The 19,740-nt window shown below is 40.5% G+C and overlaps 1 long non-coding RNA gene across 1 annotated transcript; it reads right to left on the bottom strand.

Annotated features, from left to right (window-relative positions):
* Window positions 1–2,425: 2,425 nt before the first annotated feature.
* Window positions 2,426–18,732, bottom strand: LOC142363384 (uncharacterized). The gene is made up of 4 exons (XR_012765708.1): window positions 18,608–18,732; window positions 8,653–8,739; window positions 5,753–5,819; window positions 2,426–3,084 (listed from the first exon to the last, which is right to left on the bottom strand). It is a non-coding gene; the product is annotated as an uncharacterized LOC142363384 (long non-coding RNA).
* Between the last annotated feature and the right edge of the window lie 1,008 nt (window positions 18,733–19,740).

Raw genomic sequence — 19,740 nt, 5'->3', positions numbered from 1 at the left:
GAAGCTCGTATCTGATTTACTTTCGGTAATTCAGGTTATTGATCCTAAGAACTGAAAAGCAAAATATCTGCACCAGAACTGGTGTAATTGGTTTTGTTGCAGCCTAGGACCCGGAGTGAGGTCAGGACTCATTCCCTCAGACACTGGAAAACTGCATAAGAAGAAACAGTTGTCTTGCATTTCTCCATGAACATAATACAAACAACAAGCTAGATACTGCACATCGTGAAATGAGGTTTTGGTGAAGTAGTCTTCCCTTAGAATGATGAGTGAATATTTGCAGAAAAAATAGTAGTAATTCACCTGGCTAGGCACCCAGTAGGTATCCGGGCTCCTTCAGAATGTATTGCAAGACTTTTTCTTGCTCTTTTAGAATGAAGGCATTAGCCCTCCTTGAATTGTGATGAATGGAAAATTTTTGTTTGTGTGTGGATGTATAAACTGTGCATGGTAGGACTGACTTGCCATTATTTTCACACAACACAATCCCAACTTCTGTAAGTATTTTCTAAGCACTTGCAAAAACTGAGAAAGTATCTGCTGTGTCCTCAGCGTTGTCTTTGTGCTGTACGTGTTCAGAGATGGAGAAAGTGGGAAGCTTACTTGCTCAGTGCCTCTCTGATGTCTTTAACGTTGCATTCTCAGGTAGACAGTCTGTATCATGTTTAAAATATCCCCGTGTTATCTGCATATGTAACTGATGATACATCCTCTGGCTTTCATTAGTAACATACCAACTATTGCTTCTAATATTTGGAAATGGTCTAGATTGTTATTTAGTATTAAGACCTGCAGATATTGTTCAGCTCAATGCTATTCTTTATTGCAAAAGAAAAGCAAGCAGTTTTCATTTGGTTGTTTGGATTTCATGCACATTCAAAAGCCTGGTTTTTAAGGTTTGTGTTTGAAAAAGGTTTTTTGTCTTTCATGGCACATTTCCCTTCCTCTTTGTTTAGATTATTAGCTTTATTGGAAAGTTACTGTGCCTATTTGAACTGTCTGGGACCCAGTCATCAGCAAACAATTAAGGTTCTGGTTGAAAATGTCTTTTGCTTCTGGGCTGAGGAAATAAAAGAAAAATTAGTGGTATTCTCAGAATTCACACTGCCAAAGCCAGCTGCTAGTGAATGTTTAATATTCCTTGTTTGGTTCTGAAATGTGTAGTCATCAAGGGTCTAAGACTCTTCTAACCGATTAGTTTGCCAGGCAGCATTCTGAAAAGGCTTAGAGCAAAAAGAAACGTGTGTAGGTAGAAAAGAAATTGCCCTCTGCTTGTAGCAACATTTAGGAACAGCCACCTAGCATTTCTTCTGTGTTGTTGCTTTTCAGTGTTGAGTCTTTCACGTAGCAACAGGGCAATAAAAACATTTTTAATAGGAAAATGCAAATGTAAAATAATAAACTCCAATTGCATTACCTGGTGCCAAATTAGAATATTTATTTCATTCGAATTTGAATACTGACAAAATGTCAAATCAATATTGGCCATTTTAATTTTGAAAATATTTAAGTCGGTATTCTGTTTGACTTTTGCACATATGGAAGTCATGTGGCCTTAGAAGCTAAAAATTAATATCATATGGGAGAGTATAATCCTGCAATGAATACAGAAAATAACACCGAAGAAGACAGACATTCAGGGAAATGAGAGAAATGTCAAGACCTCAGGATTTTCACTGCTGATTAAACCTATAAGGCTTTTGAAGTTCATGTAGCTGTAACTATACTGCATACTTATGAAAACAGTTTCTGCCACTAACAAATGTTTTTGACCAAGCACTTGATCCATGAGATATGTCCATTTTGCCATCTAGCAAGAAAAAAGTGCTTGTTAAGGGGATCTGCAAGACCGCCAAAGTACAGAGAAGTTTTAGCTGATGCCTAGGGTGTTGTGTTGATTCTTTCACATGAACGTCAAATTCAATCCATGACCTTTTTATTACCAGTAATCTAAATTGCTAATGGGGAAAATAAACCCATGGAACAGTTTTCTCCTTTATTTATGATTTAAGAACAGTTTTATCAAATAGCCATGCCTCAAAATAAAAAACATCTGGTTGGCAGAAGTGCCCTGCCAGCAGACAGTGGCAATTACACTGCGGCCAAACAACATCTTCATTAGTTACAAGGCAGCCCAACTGACAAAGAGGGGAGCTGTTCAAAGTTAGGTATATCTGCAGCTAAATTCATCCTTTTATTGAACACTTTGTCCCCACACACACACACACCCCTTTTTTTTTTTTTTTTAATTTAGAACTCAGACGAGAAGATGTTTCAACAGAAATGAAATCAATGCAAAACTTTGACTAACAGAGTGGACTCCAATGGGAAGTGTTAATTTGTATTAACATTTTTGCTTTTAATTTCTCTCACCGTAACATATGCAGTGAGTCCCAGCTATTTGAATGAGTTTTGTTGAGGGGCACTGATGGGATGACAAATGAGAGAGTATTTAAGCAAAAGGCTACTTAGCCTGGTAATCTTTCCAGTTGCCTTTTCCTTCACTGTCAGTAGGTAATATTTGTGGGAGAACTTTCAAGCTTATTGGACTCTTCTCCAATTTACTACTCTCTGCCACCGTGATCTGTGTGAATGGTCTAACTGCTGTTGTGTCAGAATACCGTTACGTCTGAGATGGCCGCTGCCTTTGTTATGTCCCTGTGGCTTCCAAAAAGTCACTCGGGATCTCTATGACAGAAGTGTTTTCTGAACCACAAGCTAGCATGCAAACTAATGGACATTCCCCTCTCTTCATGGGGTGGTATCATCTTACTCTGTTAGTATATATACAATATCGTATGTGTCAAAGATTAAAAGACCCAGAGGGGCTTGACACATTCGTACCCATTGCCAAATTTCATTTTCAACAAAACCAATGGCATTATTGTAATAAATTGCACACACAGCACATAGTGCTTTGCCAGGCACTGTGTCCATCAAGTTGCTGATGCAGACTCACAGATTTTGTAGTTAATATTGACACCCTGTTTGGTTTTGCTTCGTCCAGCAAGGGAATCTTGAAAGCTGTGGGAGTTTCTCCTCCTCTGGGACTTATGTTCTGTATTTTCCATTAGTAGTCAGGACCTGTGTTGGCCGGATAGTGAGTATAGTATTTAGTTCATGTTGCTAAGGCCTGTATTCTTATAATGATTCGGATTTCTAATTCATAGATATTTCAATTCATATTAAAATACAAAAAGAATTAAAATTTTCAATCTACATTCTCTTTATAACAAATACAGATGAAAACAGCCTGTTGTTAGATGATTGTTATGATGATAATAAGAGGGAATCATTTAATTTTAATGTTTGAGAAGATAAAATTAGAATCTAATTTTTAGAATCAAAATCATCATTTTATCTCTGATCTTCTGTTATCTTACATACTTATACAACACCAAATAATATAGGCTTTGAGGTTTTGTTTCAGCAGCATTGCAACTGTAGAGACAGTAATCTAGAACCTGGATTCCATGAGTATCCTGGAGTGCAGCTTCTTTCTTCCAACGCAGATGATGAAAGCTAAGCCATTTATCTTCTCGAGTGTGTGTCCTCCCCTCCCTCCCTCCTCCCCCCCCTCCTTTATTTAATGATGCAAGAAGGGCAGGAAAATGGATTTTATTTTACGTTTCGAAGTATACAGGAAAAAATGAATGGGATGTCGATATTGAGAAAATGAAAGGGAGGATGTCAGGGAACTGCATTTTGTTTCTGATGTTGCTGGTGATTTCTTGCCCTTACCAGACACTGAACTCATAGCTACTAGAAATAGTCCTGATTTTCCCTTAATTCTGGAGAAAATGAGAAGTGACCCTGAAAAAATGGAATTTGATTTGCTCAGATCTGTAGCAAAAGTATGGGGTCTTGCCAGACTCTCCCAACTCAAGCCCCAAGCCAAGGAACTGGGCACCTTATGTTAGTGTCCTGATTCTGTTTTGCCTCATAGACAGTGAGGGCAAGAAGCGAACCCAAAAAGTGGAGTGAATTCAGAAGTACTTGATTTCTTCAGAATTACACAGGGCCCAGTTCCTATGGGTCCATCTCTCGTCTATCCTTATTCTGTTCCTGTTTCATTTAACACCGTTGTAGGACAGTGGACACATGGTCATAGGGAGAAAAGAGAAGCTGAGATTAAATACAGAGGGCTCCTACCACAACTTCCCTTCAGCTGTGTGCTTTCTTCTGTGCACTGCTCAAGCACGTGTAGAATCCAGAGTTGAGTAAAACATGCCCTCCTTGACACGTACATCATAGTTCATTCTCTGTTAATGCGCCCACCATCCCCCAGTACAGTGCAGCCCAACGATCTCGTGAAGAACAGTGAAGATGACTCAGCCACTGGCATGTTGCCTAGTTTCTGGATTCCGTTTCTGAGCCATTAATGTTATGGATGGGGTAATGTTGCATAGATGCAAAGCAAGTGCATTTTAATTGTTTGAAGATGCATGCCCAGTGAGGAAGGAGCAGGGAGAGATACGACGAGAGTAGGGAAAGCATGGGAGCTATCAGGAGATGCTTGGCTGTGTAATGAGATTTATTTTTTCGCTTTTCCAAGCAGAAAACAAGTGCCATTTGAGGCTTTCTCTTTCTGAATGAATAAAAAAAGATTTCTCCTCTTTGATGTTTCTTTGGGGATTTCAGCTGAGGAAATGGTAGTGGGAGGAAGTTTGAATGTAAGCCTGGATACACAAGCAAGCGTTGAGCCATCAGCCAAGTGCTGAATCCTCAACTATTTGCTTTAATGAAGGTCTTAACCAGTAGAAAAGTCTGTCAGGCTCAAAGAGCAGGTGTAAGACTAGAGAATGGAACAGCCTATATTTCAGAATTCAGCTTGGGAGAAATGTGCATCTCTGTGGGTAAGAGGTAAGCTCCTAGGGATTCAATCCAAACACTGTATTTCAAATTTTGAATTTTTCTGACTTCAGCTTAAAGCCATAGCTTCTTCCTAGGTTCAAGAGTCATCTGACACCTAATCATTTCATCTTGCATACTGCATTTAAGTCACTTGTCAGTCGTCTTTTTGATACATTAAATAGCTTTCTTGGTCAAATAATTATCTTACTACAAGCTATTTTATCCAGACCTCAAATAATTTCATCCTGTGTTAGTTCCTTGTGTTGTTTCTGATTTTTCAGATGTGATTACTGGAAAGTTTTATAAGATATGCTGATATTACCAGTGCTCCATGCGAAGTTACAATCATCCTTCTGCTGCCTGTTTCTGTATTTATACGTGCAATAATCCCATTAGCTGCGTTTGCTAAAGTTTTGTTAGAGTGAAAAAAGAAAGACATGAGAAAGGACTGGAAAGGGAAGTGCAGCTACTCTTTTCCATTTCATCTTTATCAACGTTTCTTGAGAAATTAAATTTTAAATTTTATTTAAGACTTTTTGCAGAAAGTATTCATCACTTACAAGCAGCTTTAATATTAAACTTAGTAAGCTCCTGTTGTCTTCACTTATCCATGCATTCAGTTGTACAGAACCGAATGTGCTAGGGGGACAGACCTGCAGCTGGCTGGAACCTGGATCGTCCAGAGGCTTTGTAATGCTCTTCAGTCTCCATAATGCAAAAATTAGAAGTGATATGTAGAAACCAGATCTGCTTTCTAATTCTGCTGATTCCAGCATATATGGAATGTAATGTAGTGTCAGAAAGCATGTAGTCATGAGTTTGTTATGGTAACATTGCACGCTGAAGGAAGCCTTGTTCTCTAATAACAATGTCAAGCATCACTCCCTGTAATACGTACGTGCATCTGCTTGTGTTCCAAGTGTCACTGGGTGGGGCCAGAAGGAAAACCAAGAGCAGCTGTGGTGCTGAAACAGGGTGAATAAAAGTTTGAATTATTGTTAACATATGTACCACTGTAATAAACCCCTAGTTTGATCACTGACATGAACACAGCATATTGCTGAATAAACCCCCTCTGGATACATTTGTATTCCAAAACATGTCATAAGGAGAGATTAACTGTTTTGGAAGGAGATCTTTTCCTAGGGATGAAGATTTCATTTCCTTGCCTGGTATTTTTGGAAACCTTTCAAAAAGCTGAAAGCAAAATAAAATCATAAGATGGTGTGTTAAAACCTGACCACTCTGTTGTTTAACTAGCTCAACAATCAAGCCCAAAGGAGCAAACTGCGAGCAAGGCATAAGGTCGTGGTCTTGGGTGGGTCTCATTTTCTCTGAGAATTAGGCTAAAAAAATTTAGGAGTTATTGTAGTTTGGGAGGTTTGCAGTTTTCTGGGGGGACGCAAAATAAAAAAAGCTTAGGTCTTCTAAGGATTTTTTTTTCCGTTGCTATAAGGAAATGGTGTAAAACAATGTTCTCAAAATAAAGAAGTTCTTCTGTTACACAGGATTGAAAGAATTGCACTTTGACGTCTGCCTTCTGCTCTCTTACTGCAGTCCCTAGAGAAATGTTTAGGTCTTTCCAGTTTCACCTCTCAGTAATCTCCCACTGCCCAAGTCCTGCCCCAGCGCTCATACCTTGCAAGTCACGAAGACAAATCTGCATCTAGTGACAACAGTCTGAGTAATTTCAGGAGATGAACAAATGAGAAAACTTACGTCAAGGGGCTTGCAGGGTTTTTTACACCAAATGAAAATCCTGTTTAATCAGTTTGTCAGAAGGCTATTTGAGACCCCAGTATGGCCTCTATATTGAACCGTATTGTTCTCCAGTTCTTCCTTGCGTACGAATCAGGTAACTGCCTTCTCACCTACCTCATTCTCATTAATGCTTAAGAAGAGCAAAGATAAATTACTGTTGTGGACTAGTTCTCTAGAACTATGAACTGTAGTCAAAGGAATAAAATGCAAAGTTAATTACTGCCTTACAGTCAAGCTGGTTTTCAAGGGCTCTTACAATGCTCCTACCAACTGTAGTGTAGCCATGAGCAATGCAGGAGAGGTGTTTTCTTGTGAGTGGGCTTACTACAGCGTGCTACATTTCAGATGCATGACATGGTATAGGAAGAGAGTGCTATGCTTAATTGTTGTTAGAACTGAGGTGTTGTGTTAACCCTGATGCAGAACACAGTGAAGCTCAGCAGATTTTAGTGCAGCCTTTGAATGACGAAGGCAGAAGAATGCACTAAATGGGCTAGCAGAGAGGATCTGGGCAGGCACGCTTGAGCGCTAGCACTGTTTGTCTACAGCTCGTCCCATTTTCCAGTAATGATGCAGCTGCACTTTTGCTAGCAGCAGCACAGTCGGGCTAGCTACCTAGTAATTAATAGATATATGAATTTTAAGACTAGAAAAGACTGTTGTCATCATCTAATATGATCTGTTGTGTAATTTCTCTCTATTCATTCCTGCCTCAGATTTGGTAGTGGTGCTGGAAGTGGAATGTGGTGTTGCATGAAGAGCTCGTCTTCTGCTGGTTCTCATTGTTTCTAAATATATAAGCCTATACTTGAATACAATGAAAAAGATTTTTTTTCTGTATAAACCTTACAAAACAACTCATATTTTTTGTTATAGGTGATAAGTACTGTTCATTATTCTCCTTGTTTCTTTTTGTTCCTGTTATAAGTTCTTTACACTCTCAAACTCTGATTTATAGTTGTTGCTGTCAGTTTCCCTTATTTCATCTATGCTTTCTGTAGAATTAGCTCTGTGATTACTTTTGCATCCCTAGTGTTTTATAAATGGTTTTATCTCTTTTTAACTAACTTAACATTCTTTATTGTTAGTGAGATTGCATTTTTTCCCAGTAAGTAAATGCTCTTAAACACTTTGCAAATATTACTGACGTTTTTCTTTGAAGTTATTTCCTCTAAGCTGTTTTCTCTTATAACTGTTTTTGTCATAGTGAAATTGTCCACTGTAAAGCATCAAATATGTGTATTATTGATTCAGCCTTTATTTTTTCAAAAAATATACAGTCAAATAATATTCCAACACCACTAATTTTTTAGTATTAAATAAATTTCACTTCTCAAAAATTCCACTATGCCAGATACAATATTTTTTGGGAGGAGAAAATGATTGGTATCATTTGTAAACAGGAATAATTTTTTGTTTGTGTGTTTCTGGCAGCATGAAGCCTTCAGCAGACAGTACAAAAATGAAATCACTCACTGTAATACATTTTTCCAACGTATTTCAAACAAATGTTGAAGAAGCGGACATTTATTTCTCTGGTGTGAGGAACTGTGAGTACTCTAGTACAGGGAAATATGATATATGAGGTAACAATTCAAACAGATGGTGATGAGAAGGCAGTGCTGCCATGATGGAAATCAGTGATGGGGTTTTGTGTAGCAGCTCCTCCCTTGGGTCATAAATGGGATTGAGCTCTTGAGCTTCAGAGGTGAAGACCTAAATCCTTACCTCGTGAATTAAAGAACTGTTGCCTCCATTATCAGTAGTAAAATCTTACCCCACGTCAGCGAAGTAACAGTAAGGTAACCACAGGATGCACGTTGTACTAGGGCAGGTAGCATTTATACAAAGAAGATGCTTTTTCAGGGGCGTTATTCAAGAGTCGAAGATAGAAATCAACTCAAAACATAAGAGCAATTCAAACTGAAATATGAAATTGAGAAATGAACGAGGAGAAAGACAAAGGAACACACAGTGTGTATTGTTTGTTATGTAAGCATTTACTCAGAGTATGCATGTTCACATAAGCAGACTTACTCTTAGCGAAGTCCAAAGTGGGCAACAGAGGAAGTTGGGGGGAAAAGTAGCGAAGCACTTCAGGAGGAGTGTAGGAGCTGGCAAGCGCTGTGGTAAAAGACAGGAAGACAATATGAGAATGTGAGTTCAGAATTTGCATCACACTGGATAAGCCTTGAAATTACCTACTAGCGATGGGCAGGATAATATTCTAAACAGAAAGCATATCAGTGCTTCTGAATTTTGTGCAGTATCCTTGAAAGTGCCATACAAGGAAAGAGTCAGCCGTATGATGTATTAGAAATGTGCATTATTTGTTCATCTCCTCACTGTCAAACGCAGGCTACTTACAAACGCGCCATCAGCATTCAATTGGATAATTTCTGTTCTTTGCATTTATCCCCGCTCAGAATGATCTCAGTCAAGAACTGTTTGTATATGGCTGCAGACACAGTATGTCTTTTGTTTTCTGTATATCACAGCTGAATGCTGTACTTGTGGATAATTGGTTCATTTCCATAGCTTACCGTATGTTCATATAAAAAAGAAACATTATATGGTCATTCTCCTATAAAGTGCTACTGGGATCTCTCTGGAGACTTTATGTCTACTTTATGGTCATTTTTCTTAGTCTAAAATAAGATATTTTTAATTTAAAAATGTGTATTTTGGTTTTTGCTATGAAGGGAAGCAAGTGGTCCAGTTATAAGGGAGGAAGCAGTTCCACGGTTTCTTTGGATGGCTGTGGTGTTTGCATGTGGTACAGCAGAAGTTCTCCTTTTCATGGCCTTAAATCTCCTTCCCTTGTGTAAGCGCTTAACGTGCGCCTGCAGTCTGCCAGGTACCTACCTGCTAGCTCCAGGGACTGAGCCCGGTGCTACTCCCATCAGGCAGGTCCTGAAGGGCCTCAGGAAAATCCCAGCTCCCTGCTGCTGTGCAGCTTGCCCTGCCGTGAGGATGTTACGTCAGTAGGCATGATAGGCAAACAGGCCAGAAGGGGACTAAGGCATTTCATGCCAAAAAGATAGTTACTAGCTAGAGTCATGTTGTTGCTTGGTATGGAAAACTTCTGCTCCGTTTTCTGTTCGTTCCATTGTTTGAAATGGGGCTTAGCTGGTGGAGACAGGTGAATGTGATGAAGAAAGAATGACAGAGCACACTGACAACAGAATGGAAGCAGGACAGAGGAGAAAAAGAGACTAGCAAGAGAGACTGCAACAGTAAGGATGAGGTGAAGAAATAGCAGTAGGGGAGGGTAACATGTGGCTTGTCTGTAGGCTAGTCAAGCGTGTCTCATGTGCTGCTGCATGAAAATGGAACCATCCCTGTGCTGGGAAACAGCTCGGTGTATTTAAAAGAAGCAGAAAAAGAGGTCGTAGGCTGGCCAGTCCCTGATAAAACAGAGTCTGTATTGTTTTTGTACCATTCTGAAGAGCAGTCTGTATATTCTCTTGAAATAAAGAAGAAACAGCCTTTTTATTGACCGTAGTTCTCTGTGAACAGCAGCTCTTCCCCTACACTTGGTTTTCTCAGAATAATTTATGCTGTGGGCTGCAGTGAAGTGTAAACACTCAACGTGCTTGCACGTAAGTGAATTTAGGTGTTGGAAGACATCTAGCCACATCACCACGAAGCTCCACGTGGATTAGTTTTCCTAGCTTCTCGGTGCTGGGCTTGTACACTGAACTGCAACTGTGCTGTTTTGCAGCACTGACACACCCTTACAAATGAAATTCATCCATTTTCTGGGTGCAGTGTACTTCCCAATCAGCAGCAGTAATGTCCTGAAATTAGAATAAGTAGGAAGTTAAAATAGTGTTGGACCTCATCAGTTCTTAGATGAGAAAACAGCCTTTAAGGGAAACGGGAGACATTATTGGTAATGGTGCCATTTTAACAGGTGATACCCTTCCCTCCAAGGTGATAAAGTAGTCAATGCCCTAAGAAATTTGGGGGAGTTTGTGGCAGCCCGGTATGTAGTATAACTGAGTGCTGTTAAGAGCTTCTGCCTGCTGCCCCAGAGGCGACTAAATATCAGTAACAGGAGAAATGACACTTCAGGTATATAAAGCATGGGGTCTTCTTTTGGGATCAAAGAAGCAGTGAAATTCAGTGCTCTTTCTCGGTCTTTTTTTTTTTCTCTTTTTGTATTCTACCTATTTCCAGGTATACTCATCTGCCTCCTCTATCCATCGAAATTGTTGGTGAACCATTTATCTGTCTGTCTATATATTGTTCTGCAGCGTACCAAATGTTTAGAATCTCCTTTGCAACCCTGACCTTTCTGAAGGGGCTGTGGATGTTTTACGAGGTTTCTTTGAATCGGAACCTTGTGAGACAAGGAAGAGGCAGCAAGCAGAAGCTTTCACGTGTCTCACAGCTGCCTTTCTATCAGAGCCACCATCTGATTTTGTTCCTGAAAGGTCCCATTGTGTTCAGCAGGGACTGTGAAATAGTTACTTGCTGAGCGACGGGAGGGGCAGGGCAGCTGGGCGGGCAGGGGTGCTGCTCCCCGAGCCGCTCACAGCTGTGCTCAGGGTGACAGATGTGAGGATCTGACACCCCCTCTCCCCCCGGACGCAGTATGGGAAGCTGCCGATTTCAGCCTGCACGAGACTTTGCGTGGCAAATACCTTTCCACATCTGAATAAACTCCCCTTCTCAAAGAGATAGTCAGGTGCTCTTTTATGCAAGTTATTCCCGAAAGGAATAGATTTGAGATTTTTGATCCAGGTTATTGACTAAAAAGAAAAATCCGATATAGCAGGGACAGAATAATGCAAACAGTTGTGACTGAGAGCATGCACAAATCGGGGAGTTTTGATTAGCAAATGGCTGGTAGCACGTATAATTTCTGTTTGCTTTCCTTGACTCTAGGAACCACGGTTAGCATCTTCAGCCTGGTTTTGTGAAAGTAACTTGTGCACCCAAGATTTCTAGCGTTTATTAGTTTGTCAGTAGTTGTGGCTAGTTCTTCGTCTTTCCAATGGGAGACCATTCTGCTAGCTTCAGATACGTTATTCCCAGTAGTCATACTGAGAGTTCACACTGCATTGTCTAATCCCATTGCTCCTGAATGTATCCTGTTCTATTTTCATTGAGCAATACTACTCCTTTTTTTAAAGACATTACACACTTACTAAGTTTATATCTCACTGTTTGTTTTCACATCTGTCACGTTATTTATTGGCTGGCCAAGTAGTGAGCCAAAAGTTAAAGTATGGGGCTTTCTGAGGTTTGAACTAATTAGTGGGAGGGTAAATATGTTAATCCACAAAGGGAAAGAGCTTCAAATATCACTCAAACCTCCTGCAACAAATAAGGAATAAATTTTAAGGGAACATTTCAAAGTTCCAAGGTCTTACAATCAAAACTGAGAGACAGACAAGACAGGAATAGAAAAGAGACCAAAATTTATTTCACATCTGTTTTGAAGTGGAAAAAAGCAGTAGACAGCTGAGAGCTTCCTTGAGTTGCACTTCATATCTTTCAGGAGCTGGAGTTTGTGGGAAAACAGGAGTTAGAAATTGAGCAGCTGCTAATGTTGATGAAGAGCCTTTTGTCATGATCATCATGTTATACCCTGCTGAGGGGTCTCATCTTAGAAAAAATGAGGAGTGAAAATTGCATTGCACGTTATAGAGCTGCCTTTCGGTTGTCCCCAAGCAAGTGGACACATCTCATGCAATGCGTGGCTTGCAAATGAACACCTTCACGTACAGGAGCTTCACAATTCCGTGACCACGCAGCTTGTTCTAGCCATATATAGGGGCACAATTCCAGACTGTGACTAACCACAAACTCTGTATTTGAAAGAATCTTAATAGTTCTAACTAAAATGTGGAGGCCAACCATTGTGGAGGCACATCCTAGAACTTACGTGATACTGCGTCCTGTTGCGGACAGAGCTTTCTTTCTCTGTCGGTTGTAATTCGGGTGTAGGTACATGCACTGTAGTCAGTACAGCATGTAATAGCAAGAGCGTTCTTCTGTAGCTTTTTTGAGTTCAAGTATCTCAAAGTAGTAAATGTTATGTTGCACAAGTCTCTCTTCCACCACAGTAAATCCTTTCCCCGTTTGACAGATGGGGAAATTCTGTTGAACAAAGATAAAATGGTTTTCATGTCCTACAGCACCTGGGCAGCCGACATGACAGAAGAATACTGGTTCTCTGTGCTTTACTACTACACTCTCTGCTCTGTGCTCTGCTTTCTGCTAAGCAATAGAACCTCCTGTGATTTCTGAGGCAAAGCTGTATTCCAGTGAACTTTTTCAGCTTAAACTGGTAACAAGAAAAATAAGGCTGGTGCAAAACAATAGATGATTATAACAAGAAGTTAAGCTGTGGGGCTCATGGTGGGGAGATCATCAAATCTTTCTTTCCCGTAACGGTGTGTGCTTGTACTTCACCAGTAGTATATTTGAGAAATGGTCTGAAGTGAAAAACTCCAGCTGCTCGCTCCTAGACAGAGGAATGCTCCAGAAATACAGCCAGTGGGTGGCCCGGATCCTGTCACTTGCGATATTGATGTTTTCAAGCAAGCAGGCGATGGCTAGCGCTTTCTGTGGTGACTCAGGTATTGCTGGGTATAGAAAGACATCACAAACGGCAAGCAGCAGTCTCTAGACCTTGGGGGTTCACGGAGGACTGGTAGGAGCAGCACAAGCTGTCATTTGGCTGGGAGTGGGAACAAACGCATTTACCGAAAGCTGGTCTTAGTTTTATAGAGAGGGAGTTCCTGTTGGGAATGAATGCTATTTGCATGCTACTTTACGCTGGCCGTCAACAGCCCGTGGTTATTTGAAGTCTAGAAATAAAATAGGACAAAAGGAGCTACCTGTGTGGAGCATGTAAGTGCTTTTAGGAAAGAGAGCAATTTGTCCTCTAAGCAAACAGACCTAACATCAGTATTCATCGCCCCATCCCTATTCCCAAAGCCCTTGAGTCAAATCATCCTCAAATGCCCTGCAGTAGGCCCAAGAGAGTTTTTGAAGTCAGAGGTTTTAGCTTTAGGGAGACTGAGATTCCGTCAGGGCCAGACCTAGCTGTTCTTTTGAACCCAATTCTGAACCGCTTCCCGCAGTTTATCATCTCCCTGCCTGGGCCTACAGTAAGGGACGTCAACTCCTATGGCCCAAGCAGCTGAGACGTGCAAAGGCAGAACAGGAAGACTGGGTGTAGAATAGGTGTCCGACAAAAAGCACAGACCCTTTAACAGACACAGTTCTGTATGTACACACACTTCAAAATATCTGTCTCTACATAAGGCTACATGCAGCCATGATTCTACTTTTGCCCAAATAAAACCAGGTATATATCTGTAAATGAGCGTACACCAGCACACAGAGCACGGTGTAAACACATACCTGATTCCGGGCTGACAGTCCATGTCCTCGTTTGCTTTCTGCAAAGCCACCTCCAGCACACAAATAACCAGATCTCAAGCTGACAATCAGTGTGTGTTCATGTCAACAAAAATACTTCCACAAATAAACGATACGGACGCATTCGTATATTGTAATAAAAATGCTCTTCAGCATATTTACACATACAAAATGTTACTGCCTGCAGGAACAAAAAACCACGTGAGCAGCGCCTGCATACACACACATACACAAAAGACAGGAATCAGTCAGCAGCTATGGTGTTTATGCTGGCAGGAGAACGTCAGTCACTGAGCAGCCTGCCTCCAAACAGATGTTTGATTGTTTTTGGGTTGCGGTTTAATTGTTGGATAGTGTTCCAGCACTCAGAGGGGATCGAAAATACTCCAGGTCTGCAGCTGCAGCAAATGCCAGCCTTAAAACAAGGCGGATTCTGAAATCATTGCTCGGGGGGGAAACTGCTTGCACAGGAAACCTTAGCCAAGCTCTGCATTAATACTACTTTGAAGTTAGAAAATTAATCTCTGCCATTTAAAAAAGTTATGTTTTTTCAGCGCCTTTCGTAAGTTTATCTAAGACAAGCCAATTCCATCTTGGCCACTGTGACAGTTTATTGACTTGCCCAGGCTTAGAGACTTTATTGGGTCTCTCTTTGTTTTCCAGAAAATCTTCCTGGATTCTGTTCTCCATTTCAAGGCTCCTGGTGGAAATGAGAAGCAGCTTATTAGTCAGTCTCTTAGTTGCTAGTCAGTTTTTATTTCATTAAAAGACTTACTCAGAATAATTGACCCTTGTCAAGAAGAATAAGCATTGCAAGACTACATCTCTGCTTCTCCAGCCACAGAAAGTAACAGGTTGCGTTATCTGGATGTGCCACTGGAAATAGATGCTGGGACAGAAGACTGGTGGTAGGTGCAGGAGTGTATGGGACACATGCTCCGCATTTAGCTTAGATTTATAGGAAGAAATGACCAGAAGGGAGCGTGAAGCTGTTCTCTTGAGGACTAGGAATGAAAGACATTGAGAAGTTCAGTGAGGTGTAAGGAGATATTCAGAGGATCCCCCACAGACAACTTTAATGAGGATGATCAAAAACAATAATCAAAAGTGTGCATTTGACCAACCAGTTTGGATTCATTGAAAAGGAGAGTTGCATCACTCTCTTGACTTCTAATATTCCTTAGGAACCGTTTCTCTGATGCGGACAGGACAGTGAGGATTCTGACATCCTTAAGAAGATCCTACGATTGCCTGCTGCGAGAAAAGCAGATGGGATCTATAGGCAGTAAGTGCTATGTCTTACAAACAGCTTGTGACTGGGAATGTTGTGTAAGATCTCTGTCATTTACAGTGCAAATGTAGAGCAGGTAACTGAGTTCCTTTGGGATGAAAGACACAAAATACTTGCAAGGTCTTGTGACAATTGTAAATACGAATGAATCCTCTAGGTGGCCTTTTAATAATGAAAACATTGTAGAATTAAATATTTTTTAGTTGTTCTTTTGAAATTAAGAGGGATATTTCCTGCAAGACTGCAGAGGAAAAGTATAGGCCCCAGCCCAGAAACCAGCTTTTCTAGTTTCATCTGGCATTAAACAATACATACAGAGGACAGATAGTAAATTATTCCTTTGGTTCTCTATACGTATCCTAGAATGTGTGTAAAACAAAAATATCCTGAAAAGATAGCCAAGAAAAGAGTAAAGAGCTTCTGTGCAGGGTCTGTCTCGTTCCCAAAAAGCCACACGAATTCTGTTAGGGTCTGATGCAGTGCTACCTTGACAACTCCAAACTCTAAAGCTGTAGATTTAGTAGGTGTCAAGAGCAAGGACTGGAGCAACAAACTAATTTAATGGCCCATCAGAGCAAAATATGACATCATGGAAGTTGCTTGGTCAGCCCAAGGTTAGGTAAGCCTCAGTGCAGCTGTCTCAACTCAATTCTCCACTGCAGACTTCCTCAGCTCTGAATTTTGGGCCCTGTATGGCTTTTTTCACTGACATTTTTCCATTTCCATTCCCCTCCTTCCCTTGGAAAAAAAGAACGACTATAATTCCAATATTTGTTCCAGTTTCTGTAAACTGCCACTCCTGCTGAATTGACCTATCCAGATGGTGTTCCCTTCAGTTCACACATACTAGTCAGGAAAGTAAAGAATTTTAAGCTTAAAATCTATATTTTACAATTTGGGGGACAGATGAAAGTGGTGGGCCTGTCTCAGAGGCATGTTATTTTCCTGATGGATTTCTACTATAGTTTGTTTTATCTTCCTGTAGTCTGATATGAGATGATAATTTTTTAATCTTTTCTGAGACAAAACCAATTTTCTTGTCATATGTATGCACACTATCAAACACAGTGATATATTCACTTCCAGACTCCATTAGAATACAAAATAAATATATTTTTATCTCTTTCCACTTCATCCAACGTTCTTCCCAGGCCTTGTGACTCTCCCAAATCTTATTCTAGATGTCTGTGTTAAGTTCTTGTTCTCTTTCTTCTCCCACAGCTTTTCAACTAGGTTACTAAGTATCGTCTTCTTAGCATCCATTTGCTACCTAACATCAGTTTCAAGATTTTCAGCAGAATGCTGAAGGCTCCTTGCTTGTTTCTTTCTCCTCAAACTGTTTTCCACGTTGTGTTAATTCTTCTCTGCCTTTCTGAAACCCTTCCGGAAGTACTGTACTCTACTATGTAAAACAGTCTCCTAAACTTTACTCCTCTGACAGTGGCAATCTATGTAAATTTTCTAGTTTTACAAAACCAACTATATTAATCCATAAGAAATACTTCACTAGTTTGTATGTGATGAGCTACCCTGGAATCATTCCAGTTTAGACTCAGGTTTCTTGGAGCAGAGACTACATTTTCTTCTCCTCATTGCATTGTGTTGAACAGAACCCCCCTAATACAGTATTAACTCGGAACAAAAATGAAGGTAATGTTGGATGGGTTTTGATCCAAGCTGAGTTCTACTCCTGTTACGCAAGTACTGCCAACTTGATCAACACTGGAGGTTGCTCCAGTCCACAAGAGTCCTCCAGTTTGTACTAAATGAAAAGGTGCTCCAACAAAAGACTTTCGTACACCCCAGTTTTCTGTGATGAAATTCAAAGTATACGTATACGTACTGAGAACAGTGGGTTACACTTACTTCAGACTACTACTAAGCTTTTTGATAAGAGCAATTATCTATGTAGGTAGATGCAACTGCCAAAGAAAGATCTAAAGTAACAGAGGTGTAAAACCAAACACAATGAAGCAGTTATCTTAGCAGTCTTACTGGGAAACATATGTAATGCAGAGATGGAAAGGCAAAAGAAAGATCATTGGTAATGAAGTAGAGTTAGTTATGTGCATGTAACAACAGATATTTGCAAGCTTCATCAAAAATCAAAGAGCTTTTCTGAATCAAAAAGCTTTTGCATTCTGCAGGAAGCCAGTTTCTCAATTATTTTTAAATTTACCTGTAACAGTTTAATGGTACCAAAACCCAGCAACAGATAAAACTCAGAATGGAAAATTTCTGGTGTAAGAAGAATAATTTATTATCTACTTAGTACATTTTCTGAGAGGAGATTTCAAAATTAAAATGAACAGTGGAGGAAAGGCTAATCCTATTGCTTTGTCCCTCCTTGTGGGAGGAATAGGATGATTCGCTGATCTAGGACTCCAGCAGAACAGAACTCAAGTGGGTCTCAGCCCTGTTACCAGTATATTTTGTAATCACCTGAAAAATACTATCACTTCCTCTGTGGCTTTTCAGTAAGGAAATGTCCAAGTACTCTATAATAAAAGCCAAATATCTAGGTAGAGAGATGGGTAGAGTAAGGCTGAATGGGCCCCCAAGGTCAAGCTTCCCTTCTCCTGTTCTCCCAGGCAGAACGAGGTGGAAGGAGCCTGCTAATGCTCAGCCTGATCTGTGTTCAGAAGCTTCCAAAGGCTTTTTGATCTGCCACTTGTAGCAAACTTTAAAAGCCTATCTAATTAGGAGAAAAGCTGAAGGAATTAGTACAGCTTACCTGATTTAGTTCTGTTCCACCCCTTGAACTGAGCTAAAGCCGCTAAACCATGATCCTAATGTTGTTCAAGTGTTGGCTGTTGTTTAGTTAAACAAGTTCAAATGAGCTATAATTCTTGAAAAAAACCACCTTTTTCCTAGTCTAGACAAAACCTAAGGGCTCTAAAAAGCAAGCACGAAAGGACCAAGCTAAGACAGGACCAAGTTAAGGCAGGCCAGCTGTGATTCAGGCAGAACTACTGTTCCCCCAACTGCCTTCCTTAGAGCGTGCCTGACGAATAATAATGAAAAAAAGTCAAACAACATATGGTAGAATTCTGTGCTTTTCCTTTTCATGTGGCGGCTGTTTTCTTAAGCCGATCTTTGAAAGGAAAGGAAAAATAGGAACTGCATTCTTTCCAGCACAAACTCCCTACATGTAGTTTTCCAGGAGCATATATTTTTTCTAAACAATTACTTCTAATCGTGGACTTGCTTTATGCTCTGAGATGCCATTTCAAACATGATTCCCCACAGATCCCAGACCTTTCTCCCCCCTCCCACTTTCTCCCTCCCTCCCTCCACTACCTAGTCCAGCCGTGCAGCCCTGTTCTCTCGAAGTTCTCTGGAGGGAGTATCCCGCGTCGTGGTGCCAAGGATGCTCTGCTCTGGCAACACGCTGGAGCGTTCGCGCACGCTGCCGTTCGTGCCAAAGTCTCATCCAGAAGGGAGGCGTTGTGCATGTGCTGGCTGCAGGAGAGCTCAGGGAGGGGAAGAGCTGAATAATTTATGCCTTTTGCTTTACAGCCCTATCCGAGGCCCTTTTAATTCTTTCCTGTTTGTTTTTCTCCCTCCTGTGGCAGCATTTAGTCATCTCCTCACAGCGTGTCAGGGAAGGGAAGGGAAGGGAAGGGACATGGAGCGTTTTCCAGGAAGCCATATCATTCTTCCCAAAGTGGGTTATACAAATCACAGTTTAAGCAGATCAAACCCATACATCTGGGCTATGGAGAATGTTGCTTACAGCAAATGCCGCTATAAGGGAAGGGATAAAGCCAGAGCTGATCTCTCAGATGCTTTTCAGAAAATGCAGTGTCGGCACATACAATTCTTTACTCCTTTGCAACGTTTCCTTCATTTTAATTGTCATTGACTTGAGACAAACTAGTCATACGCAGAAATTTGGAGAGCTGGATATAATCTGTAACAAAAGGAGTAGGCGTGAACTAAACTTTGAACCGACTAGCAAGTAATCCAAGCATTCATCCTGTCTTTAAAAAAAATCACAACCACCTAGGAGCGCGTTCTATGGCAGTGACTCGTGCCAATAATATTAGGTCATATTCCTACTGTAATGTAGTGTCTGATCCTGCTTCTACTGGTACAAAGATTCCCCTTGATATTTTAGTGTCCGTGAGCTGAGGATTTCATGTGAACTGAACAAAAAATAGATGCAGATTGTGCTGGGATTCAGTTTCCAATCACTTTTCTCTAACTCTTTGTATGCCATCCACGCCAGAAGACCCACGGCACCTAGCACCTATGATGGTTCAGGCTTGCTTTAAAGACACATAAGCAAAACTCAGTCTTTAGAGAAGGCTAGTAAAGTATTTTTTAAAAAATAAGCAAGAAATGTTCTCACCAATCTAAGGTATAATTAATTGTGTTTGCATTGATGCAAACATTCTGTTAGATTTAAATGAATATAAATGGCTGTTCAA

This window comes from Opisthocomus hoazin, chromosome 16, assembly GCF_030867145.1.
Source record: "Opisthocomus hoazin isolate bOpiHoa1 chromosome 16, bOpiHoa1.hap1, whole genome shotgun sequence".
In the NCBI taxonomy this organism is placed as follows: Eukaryota; Metazoa; Chordata; class Aves; order Opisthocomiformes; family Opisthocomidae; genus Opisthocomus; species Opisthocomus hoazin.
The sequence above is the reverse complement of the archived record's forward strand: the minus strand, read 5'-3'. Positions and strand labels throughout refer to the sequence as shown.